The sequence below is a fragment of the Microtus ochrogaster genome, linkage group LG3, assembly GCF_000317375.1.
Source record: "Microtus ochrogaster isolate Prairie Vole_2 linkage group LG3, MicOch1.0, whole genome shotgun sequence".
In the NCBI taxonomy this organism is placed as follows: Eukaryota; Metazoa; Chordata; class Mammalia; order Rodentia; family Cricetidae; genus Microtus; species Microtus ochrogaster.
In genome coordinates this window covers 6,588,720-6,599,715 of record NC_022029.1, presented here as the reverse complement: position 1 = coordinate 6,599,715, position 10,996 = coordinate 6,588,720, and positions in this window count along the sequence as shown.

The following is a 10,996-nucleotide window of genomic DNA, read 5'->3' as shown; positions in this document are numbered from 1 at the left end:
CTCTGAGCATGAGACCATCAGGAGTTCCTGAGGGCAGGGGAGTTTGGCTGGGGTATGGCTATCAGTTAAGGGTCCATGTATAAGCGGCTCTGGTACACAATAAAAGGGAAATTTTGTTTCAAGGATGACCGGTGTCTCTGTCTGTGTGTCTTTGTGTGTTTAAATCTCCAGGCTCTTTCCCAGCTCGGGAATGGTCCTGTAGTGCAGGCTCTGCACTACAGGTGTAGTACCGTAGAACACATAGTAGTACAGACGGTACAGGCAGCACCATCAATATTCTGTCTATCTTTCTATATTGCTACCCCCACTCTCTCTGTTTTCTGACTTCTACGAGATGCAATGCAGAGCCTCCTCAGTCACATATTTGTGCCGCCCTGTTTACTTCCTCATTTTAGAACCAAAATGATAGACCCAGACAACCATGGACAGAGACTTCTGAACACTGTGAGTTAAAATAAACTTCCCCTTCTTTAGGGGTATTTCTTTTAGGGGTATGCTTATACCAAGTATTTTCTCATAATGATGAAAATTGGCAGCTCATTATTATGCTATATAATACATAGCATATAAATAAACACACATAAAATATAACAATATAACAATATTTCTTAAACTATCTAAACCATTTAGCTAACTTAGTTAACAGACTTTAAACTTGCATCTCAGTGTCAAATTATGTGACTTTAGAAACCACCCAGACATCAGATCTCAGACACTTCCCCTGAAACTCTAAATTCTTAATCATTAATGTGATTTCTAAACTTACTAACTGATGCATATACAATCTTGTAGATATTTTTATAAAAGAATAGCCAATAATTTATTTTTAAAATGTGTAATATGCAGAATTCAACATCATTTGAAATCTATTAATAAATTGAGAACTTTACTGGCAAAGCAAAGAATCATGTCATCATCCATTCTGTTCAGGTCTCAGAATGGTGAGGCTTGCATTAGCTGTTGTACAGTATGTGGAAAATAGAAAAGAAGAAGTGTTACTGCTTCCGGTGAAAGTTTCTCTGGGGAAGAACTGGAGAACCACAAATAACAGTGCAGGTTTTATTCCACCCAGAGTACTAATGTTCTCCGAACTGTGTAATGAGTTTTCTGCCAAAACAAGGATGACTCATTCAAAGTTTTTCTCTACAAAAAGAAAAGAAAAGTAAACAAGATAACGTTCACATAAATATAAAGAATCTCTTTGGATTGGTGAGTTTGAGCAGTATGTTAAACGCTTCCAAACATTTCTGATGTTTTTACCTTGCTATTTTTGTTGTTTTTGGTTTTTGGTTTCAGCAATATTCTTTCTACAACTCCTGCAGCCCCTACTTTTTTCCCATCTCTGTAATTTCTCATTCAGCAGCTCATCTTCATCCCTCTCTGGCCTCTCTGAGCATCTAATACTTGCAGATTCTAATAGCCACTTCAATAATGAGCAGAAATCTTATCTCACAGGTCCTGTGTCAACAATCTTTTCACTCTGAAGCTCTAGTTCACAGTTCTGAGATAAAATTATATGTCTTGAGTTATTATAGGCCTGGAAATATTTTATGCATCTTTATTCTCCTACTAATTTAACATCCTTACTCACTGTATCCCAAACATACAATGTACAAAATAAGCACGCAATGTTTTCCTCTGTGGAATAAAAGGTTATTTTTTACACAGTTTATTTATTTTCTGTATGATTGTTTTTTACTTTTATCCCATGTCTTTCATTCGCAGTTTGTTTTACCATAGTTAAACAATGCAAAGCAATTAAAAACTCTGAAGTCAGTTTCCTACTGACATGAAACTTAGTCAGTGAGGCAGTAAAAACCTGTTACCCTTACCAACCACAGCTAGATTTACGAGGAACAGCTAGCAATTGATCTCTGTCAGGTTTGCATTTTCATTAAATGATCTCTTGAATTTGTTAACAGTAAATTGCTATTCACTTTTCTGTTTTCCTCCCAGTTCTTTTTAATATAGTTAAGCATATATCGTTATTAAGCCTCTTACTTGAAAGCAACAATCGCTCATGTAAAAGCACAAGTGAACAGATACTCTCCTAACAAATATGTCTTTTATGAAAAGATCAATGTCATATTATGCTCTGCAGACAAGACAGATCTAAGTGCATTCTGTTTTTTTTTTTTTTAACAAGCAGTGGGAAAATTACAAATGGTATCAATATGTCCAACAGTTTGCCTGTTCATTTGCTACTCGCTCAGGCTATTCCCGGAGACTCTGGCACAGCTGCCTTTTTCTCCCCCCTACATTTTGTTTTCAGAAATGGCACATGGGAACTTGAGGACTGAAATAGTAAAACTCCAAAGCTCCCACTCTGTGTGGGCAACATCTTCCACTGGCGTCAGAATGTCACAAGCACTTTCATCATTTGGCTAGATAATAAACCTCCCTCCAGGGGGCTTCTTCTCAGTGGTAGTTCCCTGTACCCATTATGGCAGGCTACAATTCAGCAACTTGGGAAAATCTGGCTCTTTTACAGGTAAATATCTTTTTGTTTAATGGCTTTTGTGCAAATGATAATTCTCAGGGATATTCTTGTCAGCTAAAAAAAAAAAATCCCACTTAAATTTCTGGTCTAGATATTCATGAAATGCTTAAAGTGGTTTTATTTTAATGTTAAAATATTGCTTGTATTACAGTATAGAGAAAACTACAACAAGCACTAAAAAAAAAATAAAATAAAATTGCCCCTAGTTTTAGAAAATGAGGCACTAAAATATTTCCATCTGATGGACTGCTAAAGAAAAGTAATCAAGTACAATTCTTACATATGTGTGGTGATATCAAAAATGAAAACTAGGATAATAACACTTCAAATCTATAAAAGTGTGTTGGTAATTTTTGGATTACTAGAAGTATAGCTGGTTTTAAATAATTATTTTAAATTTTAGTAAACTATAAAAAAATCTGGCCTTTTATGAACATTACAATAAATTACATTCACTACTTTCTTTTAGATGTACATTCATTCTGCCATTAGCTTTTCAGTCTCTTAGACAAGCCTATATCTGAAGACAATGGTTTCTCCTGCCTTTTTGCTATATAAGTTTATCCTTTCAAATTGGTCTTATTTCCGGTTTGGAAATGAATACAAAACTTCAAATGCTGGAGTCAGACACAGAACACCCTTTTCAATAAGTGGGCTGAGAAGGCTTCTCAGAATGGAATTCTTAATAGCTATGGAAGACATGGGGCTGGGGCTGAGGGGTTGCTTGTTTGTTTTAAAGAAATTAAAAAAAAAAAACTTTCAAAACTGCTAAGAGATTCAGGGAGTGTCAATGATTTGAATGCCATAATAACATTTGATATGTTAGGGAATTTTCATTCACGGATCCAACTGAGGAGCAATATAACATGGCAAAAATAGTAACTAAAGTGGAATGAGCAAAAATTTAAAGTATCTAGGATAAATCTGTGAATGCCTAAGAAAGTAATGCATATCAGGAAACCTGCTGTGGTTTAAGTTAGGATGTCTTCCATTGGCTCTTGATTATTAGTTCATATTTTCTGGCCCTGTTTAGAACTTTTTAGGTGTTATCTTGTCAAAAGGCACAAGTCACTGGAGCAGTCTTCGGAAGATCAAAGACAAAAGCCATTTTCCTCTGCTCTTTCTGCTTCCTGTTTGCATGTTAGAATTGGAGCTCCCAGCTTCTTCCTTTAATCACCTCCCAGCTCGCTGCTGCCTGTTGTGAAGCTCCCTGCTCATAACAAAACTCTTGCTTGAATCATGAGCTCAAATAGATGATGTCTTCTATAAGTTGCCTTGTTCATGATGTTTTATCCACAGAAACAGAAAAGTGACTAATACAGAGGCTGTTTCTGGAAACCAGGATGTTATCCTGAAGAACTGACTTTCCTGTATTTTGGAGAAATGTGGAAGACTTTGGGACTTTCACCTAGAAAAGAAGTTGAATGCTTTTTTAAGATTTTTTTTTTTCATTTTACATACCACACACAGGTCTCCTCTTTCCCTTTCTTCTGTTCCTCCCCAATATCCCCTCTATGCCTCCACTATCCACTCCTTAGAAAGGGTAAGGCTTCACATGGGAAATCAATAAAGTCTGACATAGCAAATTGAGGGAAGAACAAGCCTCTACCCCTTCCTCAATGTTGAGCAAGGTATCCCTACACAGGGAATGTGCTCAAAAAGAAAGAAAGAAAGAAAGAAAGAAAGAAAGAAAGAAAGAAAGAAAGAAAGAAAGAAGGAAAGGAAGAAAGAAAGAAAGAAAGAAAGAAAGAAAGAAAGAAAGAAAGAAAGAAAGAAAGAAAGAAAAGAAGACAAAAACAAAACAAAAACCAGTTCATGCACTAGGGACGAATCCTGGTCCTGGTACCCATAGCCCCACAGACTGCCCATGCCATACAACTGTCACTAACATTTAGATAGTCTATTTCAGTCCTAAGCAGGTTCCCCAGGTATCAGTCCAGAGTCAGTAAACTTCCACCAGCTCTAGACAGCTGTCTTTTTGGGGAGCTCCATCATGGTCCAGTGATTAGCTGTGGATCTCTGCATCTGCTTCCATCAGTTACTAGATGAAGGTTTCTGTTGACAATTAGGGCAGTCATCAATCTGATTACAGGGGAAGGGCATTTGAGGTACCCTCTCCATTACTGACCAGAGTCATAGCTGGGGTCATTCTAATGGATTTTTGGGAGTTTCCCTAGCACCAGATTTCTTCCTAATGTCATAATAACTCCCTCTATGAAGATATCTTTTTTTTTGCTCTTCATCTTAGTCCCTTCCACAACCCAACCATCCCATTCCCTCATGTTCTCCTTCTGCTTCCTCTTCCTCTTCACCCTTCCCTCCAAACCCCATGCCCCCAGGTTACTCAGGAGATTGTATCTATTTTTCTCTTCCCCAGGGCATTCATGTATGTGTTTCTTAAGGTCTTCATTGTTATCTAACTTCTTAGGGATTGCTGTAGTGGGTTATCATTTCCTTTATGTCTAATATCCACTTGTAAATGAGAACGTATCATGTTTGTCTTTCTCAGTCTGGGCTGCCTCGCTCAGGATGTTTTTTCTAGTTACATCCAATTTCCTGCAAATTTTAATGCCATGTTTTGTCTTGTTTTTTTTTTTTTTTTTTTTTTTGTAATCACAGAGTAATACTCCATTATTTAAATGTTAAATATTTCCTTTATCCATTCTTCAGTTGAGAGTCATCTAAGTTGTTTCCAGGTTCTGGCTGTTATGAATAATGATGCTATGAGCATATTTGAGTACATTAATGTACTTGTAATAGGAATGTGCATCCTTTGGGTATATGCTCAAGAGTGGCATTGCTGCATTAATACATACCTATAAACATTGATTTTTGACAAAGAAGTCAAAATTGGACAATGGAAAAAAGAAAGCATCTTCAACAAATGGTGCTGCCATAACTGGATGTCAAGATGTAGAAGGATGCAAATAGATCTGTATCTATCACCAGGCACAAAACTCAAGCCTAAGTGGTTCAAAAACCTCAGTTTAAATCCAGTTACATTGAACCTGAGAGAAGAGAAAGTGGGAAGTAGCCTTAAGTGCATTGATGCAAGAGTCCACGACCTAAACATAACACTAGTATCACAGACATCAATGACAATTAATAAATGGAACTTTCAAAAACTGAGAAGCTTCTGTGAGGCAATTAACATGGTAAATAAAAAAAATGGGAAAAGTTCTTCACCAACCCAACATATAAGAGAAGACTGATCTCCTAAATATATAAAACCTCTAGGAACTAGGCATCAAAATTCCAAATAATTCAATTTAAAACTTGGGTGTAGATCTCTAAACAGAATTCTCAAGAAGAAACTCAAATGTCTGAAAGGCACTTAAGGAATTGCTCCACACCCCTAGACACCAGGGAAATGCAAATCAAAATGATACCATCTTATATCTGTCAGAATGGCAAAGATAAAAAAAAAAAAAAACACTGATAACAGCTTATGTTCAAGAGTATGTGGAGTAAGGAGAATATTCCTCCACTACTGGTGGGAGTGCAAAATTTTACAACCACTTTCAAAATCTGTATGGTGATTTCTCAGAAAATTGGTAATCAATCTACTGCAGTTGAATGCTTAAGCAAAGATGGATGGACCATTTTGCAAGAAGCCTGGAAGTAGTGTTGGGAGTACGGCATCCTGAGGAAGCCTGGTTCCAGAAGCTTTAGAGGGAGCAGTGTTAATAACTGGGCTACATGTCTTTCCTGTGATATACTGGTAAACATTTTGCTCTTGTCCTAAGAGCTTGACTGACTCTAAATTTAAAAGTAATATACTGGTGTCTTTGGCAAAGATAATTCCAAGGAATGAAATATTGTACCAATAGAATGTTTATGAATAATTGGTGATTCAGGTCTGCAAGGAAAAGAAAAAAAAAGGGTCATAAAGAAATTCAAATTGTGAAGGAGAAAAGAACACTGGAAAGCTTAATGTTGAAATCAAGGCTTTTGCTGGAAGAGAGTCTGTAATTGTTAGAAATTAGCATCATTAAAATGCAACCTGCCTCTGCATTGAAATAAAAGCAAGAGAATCCTCTGTACAGACCCATCCAGCTAACCTTTCAATGCCCAGAAGACTGCATAAAGCACAGAGATATTAGTTAAACTATCAGCAACAACTACTATTTAACCCTTCTTAATATTACTTCACAAATTTACAATAAGCAGATACCATACTGCTTGTTGTAGCCATATTGTATCTGGCCTGGGTTGGAATGAGCTACTTAAGAACTTAGTGTGGTGAGGGGAAACATGAACACATTAAAAGTTTGCCTAATATTTTTTAAGTAATATTAAAATTAAGGTCTGGTTCCTGTGTTTCTCTATTTACTTATTTTTTTTTCCTGTGCAATAACTTTCTGTGTTACTGAGGAAAATATTTTCAGGTTAGAAAAATTTAGTAATGTGTGTGTACATTTGTACATTCATTGTATTTATATAATTTCACAAAATACTCGTTTGGACACACATGCCAACAAATGAGAGATCCTGGAGGTTATTTTTAACATAAATTTGCAAAATAAAGGCAAGTGTAATTATTGAGAAAAATTTATTTCATGGATAAAATCTTTAAAATATGACCATTTAAACAACTAGCATAAAATGTATTAAATGTTATTATGGCAAGTTATTTTAGTTTCATTTTAAGATTAATAAATCACAATGTTTTTTTCATGTCTTTCTTCCTTCCAATATATCCCTCTCTGAGCTTTTTCAAATTTATAGCTTCTTTTATTATTAAATATTATTGCATGTATATAGGTATATATATATGTATATTCTGAATATAACCTGCTTAGTCAGTATAATGTTAATTGTATTTATATTTGCAGGATTATAATTTGGCATTGGGAAACCAATTGGTGAGTTCTTCCTTAAAGAAGCTCCTGTTCCTCTTCTGCTCCTTGCTTTCCTCAGTTGCCAATATTCTTTGTATATGATTGAGACTCATGACCTATTTTGGGTTCACTTAGGCATACCCACTGGCAGTATTCTTGTTCATCTCACATTTAAGATGTCACATTGGTGAGATTTTCTCATAACCACTAGGAAACAATCTCATAGCAAACTACCTAATCCTCTGGTTTATATAATGTTTCTGTCCCTTTTTTTGTAGTGTTTTACAAGCACTATGTGTAGAAGTGTTTTGTAGGTGTATCCACTGGAACTCACTTCTACAATTATAGGTTTTGTTTGTTTGTGGCTTTCTGTAGGAGTGAATACCTGTCTGTAGCAAGAAGTTTATTTAATGAGTGGTAAAAGATATGTTTTAATATAGTCTTACCCCATTAATCTCTCCTATCCACACACTACCCTTTTGTAATATACTCTCCTCCTACAGTTTCCTTTTCACTTCTGTGTCTTGAGAATTCATTCTGTTGTGCATATGTACCATGTTTTCATTATCCATTTATTTGTTGCTGGACATCTATGTTGCTTCTAATTCCAGTTTATTATGAATAGAATAGTGGTAAAATTGAAAGCACATTTTTTTTCATCAGAATGTAGAGTCCTTTGAGCATATGCTCACAGAAGTGATTGCTGGGTTATCTAATAGTTCTATTTTTAATTTTTTGAGGAACCTCCATATTGATTTCTGTACAGTATGAACTAGTTTGCATACTCACCAATAGAAAATTAGAGATCCTTTGTCTCCACAGTATCCCTGGCTATGATCAAGAAATCTGACATCAAATAATTTACAAATAGTTTACAAATAAATATTTTAAGTGCATAAAATAAGCACTGTAATACTCTAATATTAAATTATTTGAAATTAATCATCTTTTTCATACCAAAGAAGGTAAGAGCATAGGAAAATAATCCTGTTTATATGAAATATGATGATTGTCATTTTCATATGTTCTAACTTCTGCCAATTGAATGCAAATACTTTGTTGTATTTAATAATCACTTTCACATTTTGGGCTTCGTCATATTTTCTTATTGTAAAATACACCCAGGGAAGTTTAGTCAATGGCACTTCCCATTCATAATAATTGGTTTTTGTATCGTATTTGAAATGCTAGTGGTCTTTAGTCTTAGTTATTTCTAATTAACATTTTGGACTTCAAAACTTATGTTTAATTAGTTTGAAAGACACAAGCTTGTTTATGTTACTACTAGTCAAATTAGATGTTGATTTGAAATTATATCTAAAAGTGTTCTGCATGTTTATGCTGATCTTTAGGGGAAGAAAAGCCCTTTACCCTTCTTGTTGCTTTTAATGTTAATAAATAATGCTCAGTTTTTTCACTCAAATGTGTGTAGTATTATAGAATTTGGGCTTAGAAATTTGTGACAAGATTCTAACTATAACTAATTGTGAAAAGTTCATATTTTTCTGAATAATATCCCCAAAATTATTTCTCCAGTTCCCATTAGCTTTAATATCCTTTGTTTTAGGTGAATGTCAATGAGACAATAGTAGGGGGTAAATGCCAAACGTTTAAAATATATTACCACTATGTTTGCTAGTATTATTGCATATTGAAACTTTCACCAAAGGGTAAATTCTGGGCCTTTACATATACAAAATCTTCACTATATTGTATATTCACAGATTAGGAATTTTAAATAAAAGCAAAAACAATAGGAAGGTTCCAAGTAAATCCCATCTGTCATGACAACTGTTTAGTAATTCTTCTCTTTTTTGTGTTTTATTTATATATAAATGATTGACCATATTGCACAATAAAATTGTGAGAAAATTTCTTTTTGAAAATAAAAGGAAAATATTTAAAACATGAAAGTTCATGGTTGAAAAAATATTGACTTAAAGTTTTTGATCTTATGACCAGAACCTTGTGATAATTATTTTCTAGGTAATTGTCAACTGAACTATATCTGAAATTTGTTAGTTTGCTCAGAATTATTTCTTAAGCATAACACGTCAATGTATGAGAGGAAAATAATTAAAGTAATATGATTATTCAATTATAAAATGTATTTTTATGTCTAATAAATTAACATACTTATTTTCTTTATTATCAATATACACGTGTGGGAATCTAAATATACAAAGAATTTATGAAAGGTTTAGTTGCTATTTTAGCATGAAGAATAAAGCACAGACTTCTAAACCTCAAATGTGCCAGGTAAGCATTCTGTCACTGAGTTAAATCCCAAACCAAATAAAGGTTGTGTGTGTGTGTGTGTGTGTGTGTGTGTGTGTGTGTGTGTACTATGTTGTGTGTGGTACAGGGTTGTAATGGCGGGATGTGTGAGGTGTATATGGCACGTTTTTGTTTAGGGGTGTTTCAGAAGTTTATATCTATTCTTACATATAAAATATTTTATTTTGTAAGGGTTTTATTATGACTAGATATAAAGAATTTTTCTGTTTTTCTTTATGTCTACAAAAAAGTGCATTTTTATTTTTTATCCATTGTATTACAAAGAAATTACATTGGCCACTGTTTTGAATTAGTCACTACTGATTAGAAAAACACTTGCATGTATAATTTTCACATTTAATATCTTAGATAAGCTTCCTTTTGTTTAAAATCTGATAGTTATAGAAGTTATAATTAGAATATTGGGGAAACCTGTTATAATTAAGGGTCAGCTGTTCTTTGAATTCATCTCCACTATATTCATATATTCATTAACTTCAGATGTAATTGGAAGGCCCATAATTAATGCAATGGTTCTGAATGTTTATCAAATTACTACCAATCATCGGAGTTTCTGCATGATGCTCTGAAACACAGTGCACAGACATCAATAAAATACTAATTATAAATAACTAATTATAATGGGTGCACAAGATTGAGAAAAACAGCATCACTGTTTAGATTAAGTTCGTTTTATTCACTTGATTATTGAAGGATGAGTTGTTTTAAGATGTAAGATTCCAATGTGACATTTTAAATTACTCCTACTCTTATAATTAATGCCAATTCACTGGGTTGTGGCAACTACAAACAGAGGTGCTGAGGATAACAGGTCACCACATTCACTCAAACTTGCTGACTAAATTCTATTAAGGGAAAGGAATGAAACATATTGATACATTTTTATTTTCACTGTCAATTATAGAGACAAAAAAAAACATAGATGTGTACATGCAGAAATAACAAACTGCCAAGAATTTCTAGGCAAACTTTTCTTATATTCGGCTGCAGGAATTCCTACAGCCAGTAGCCTTTAAGTCACCTGCCCAATTGGGTGTGGCCTCTCCTACTATATATACCGATGTGAAGTGCATGTCTGGCCTCTCTTCCAGTGGCGTGATTTGGTTCTGTTATGCTCATGCATAGGACTGTAATCTTTGAGTCTACCCCTAAATAAATAACCCTCTATTATACTCTATTCCGAGCTACTGTGGGATTTCTTTTAAGGTTCCCTCTTCATCTGGCACCCCATGTGGATCTGACCTCCACACATACCCAGTGGACAGGCTTAAAGGCCTAACCAATCCACAGTCCAGAATGTCTCTCACCCCCTCCCACCTGGCTTCCTTTTACATAAGTGGTTTTTGTTTGGTTTTTT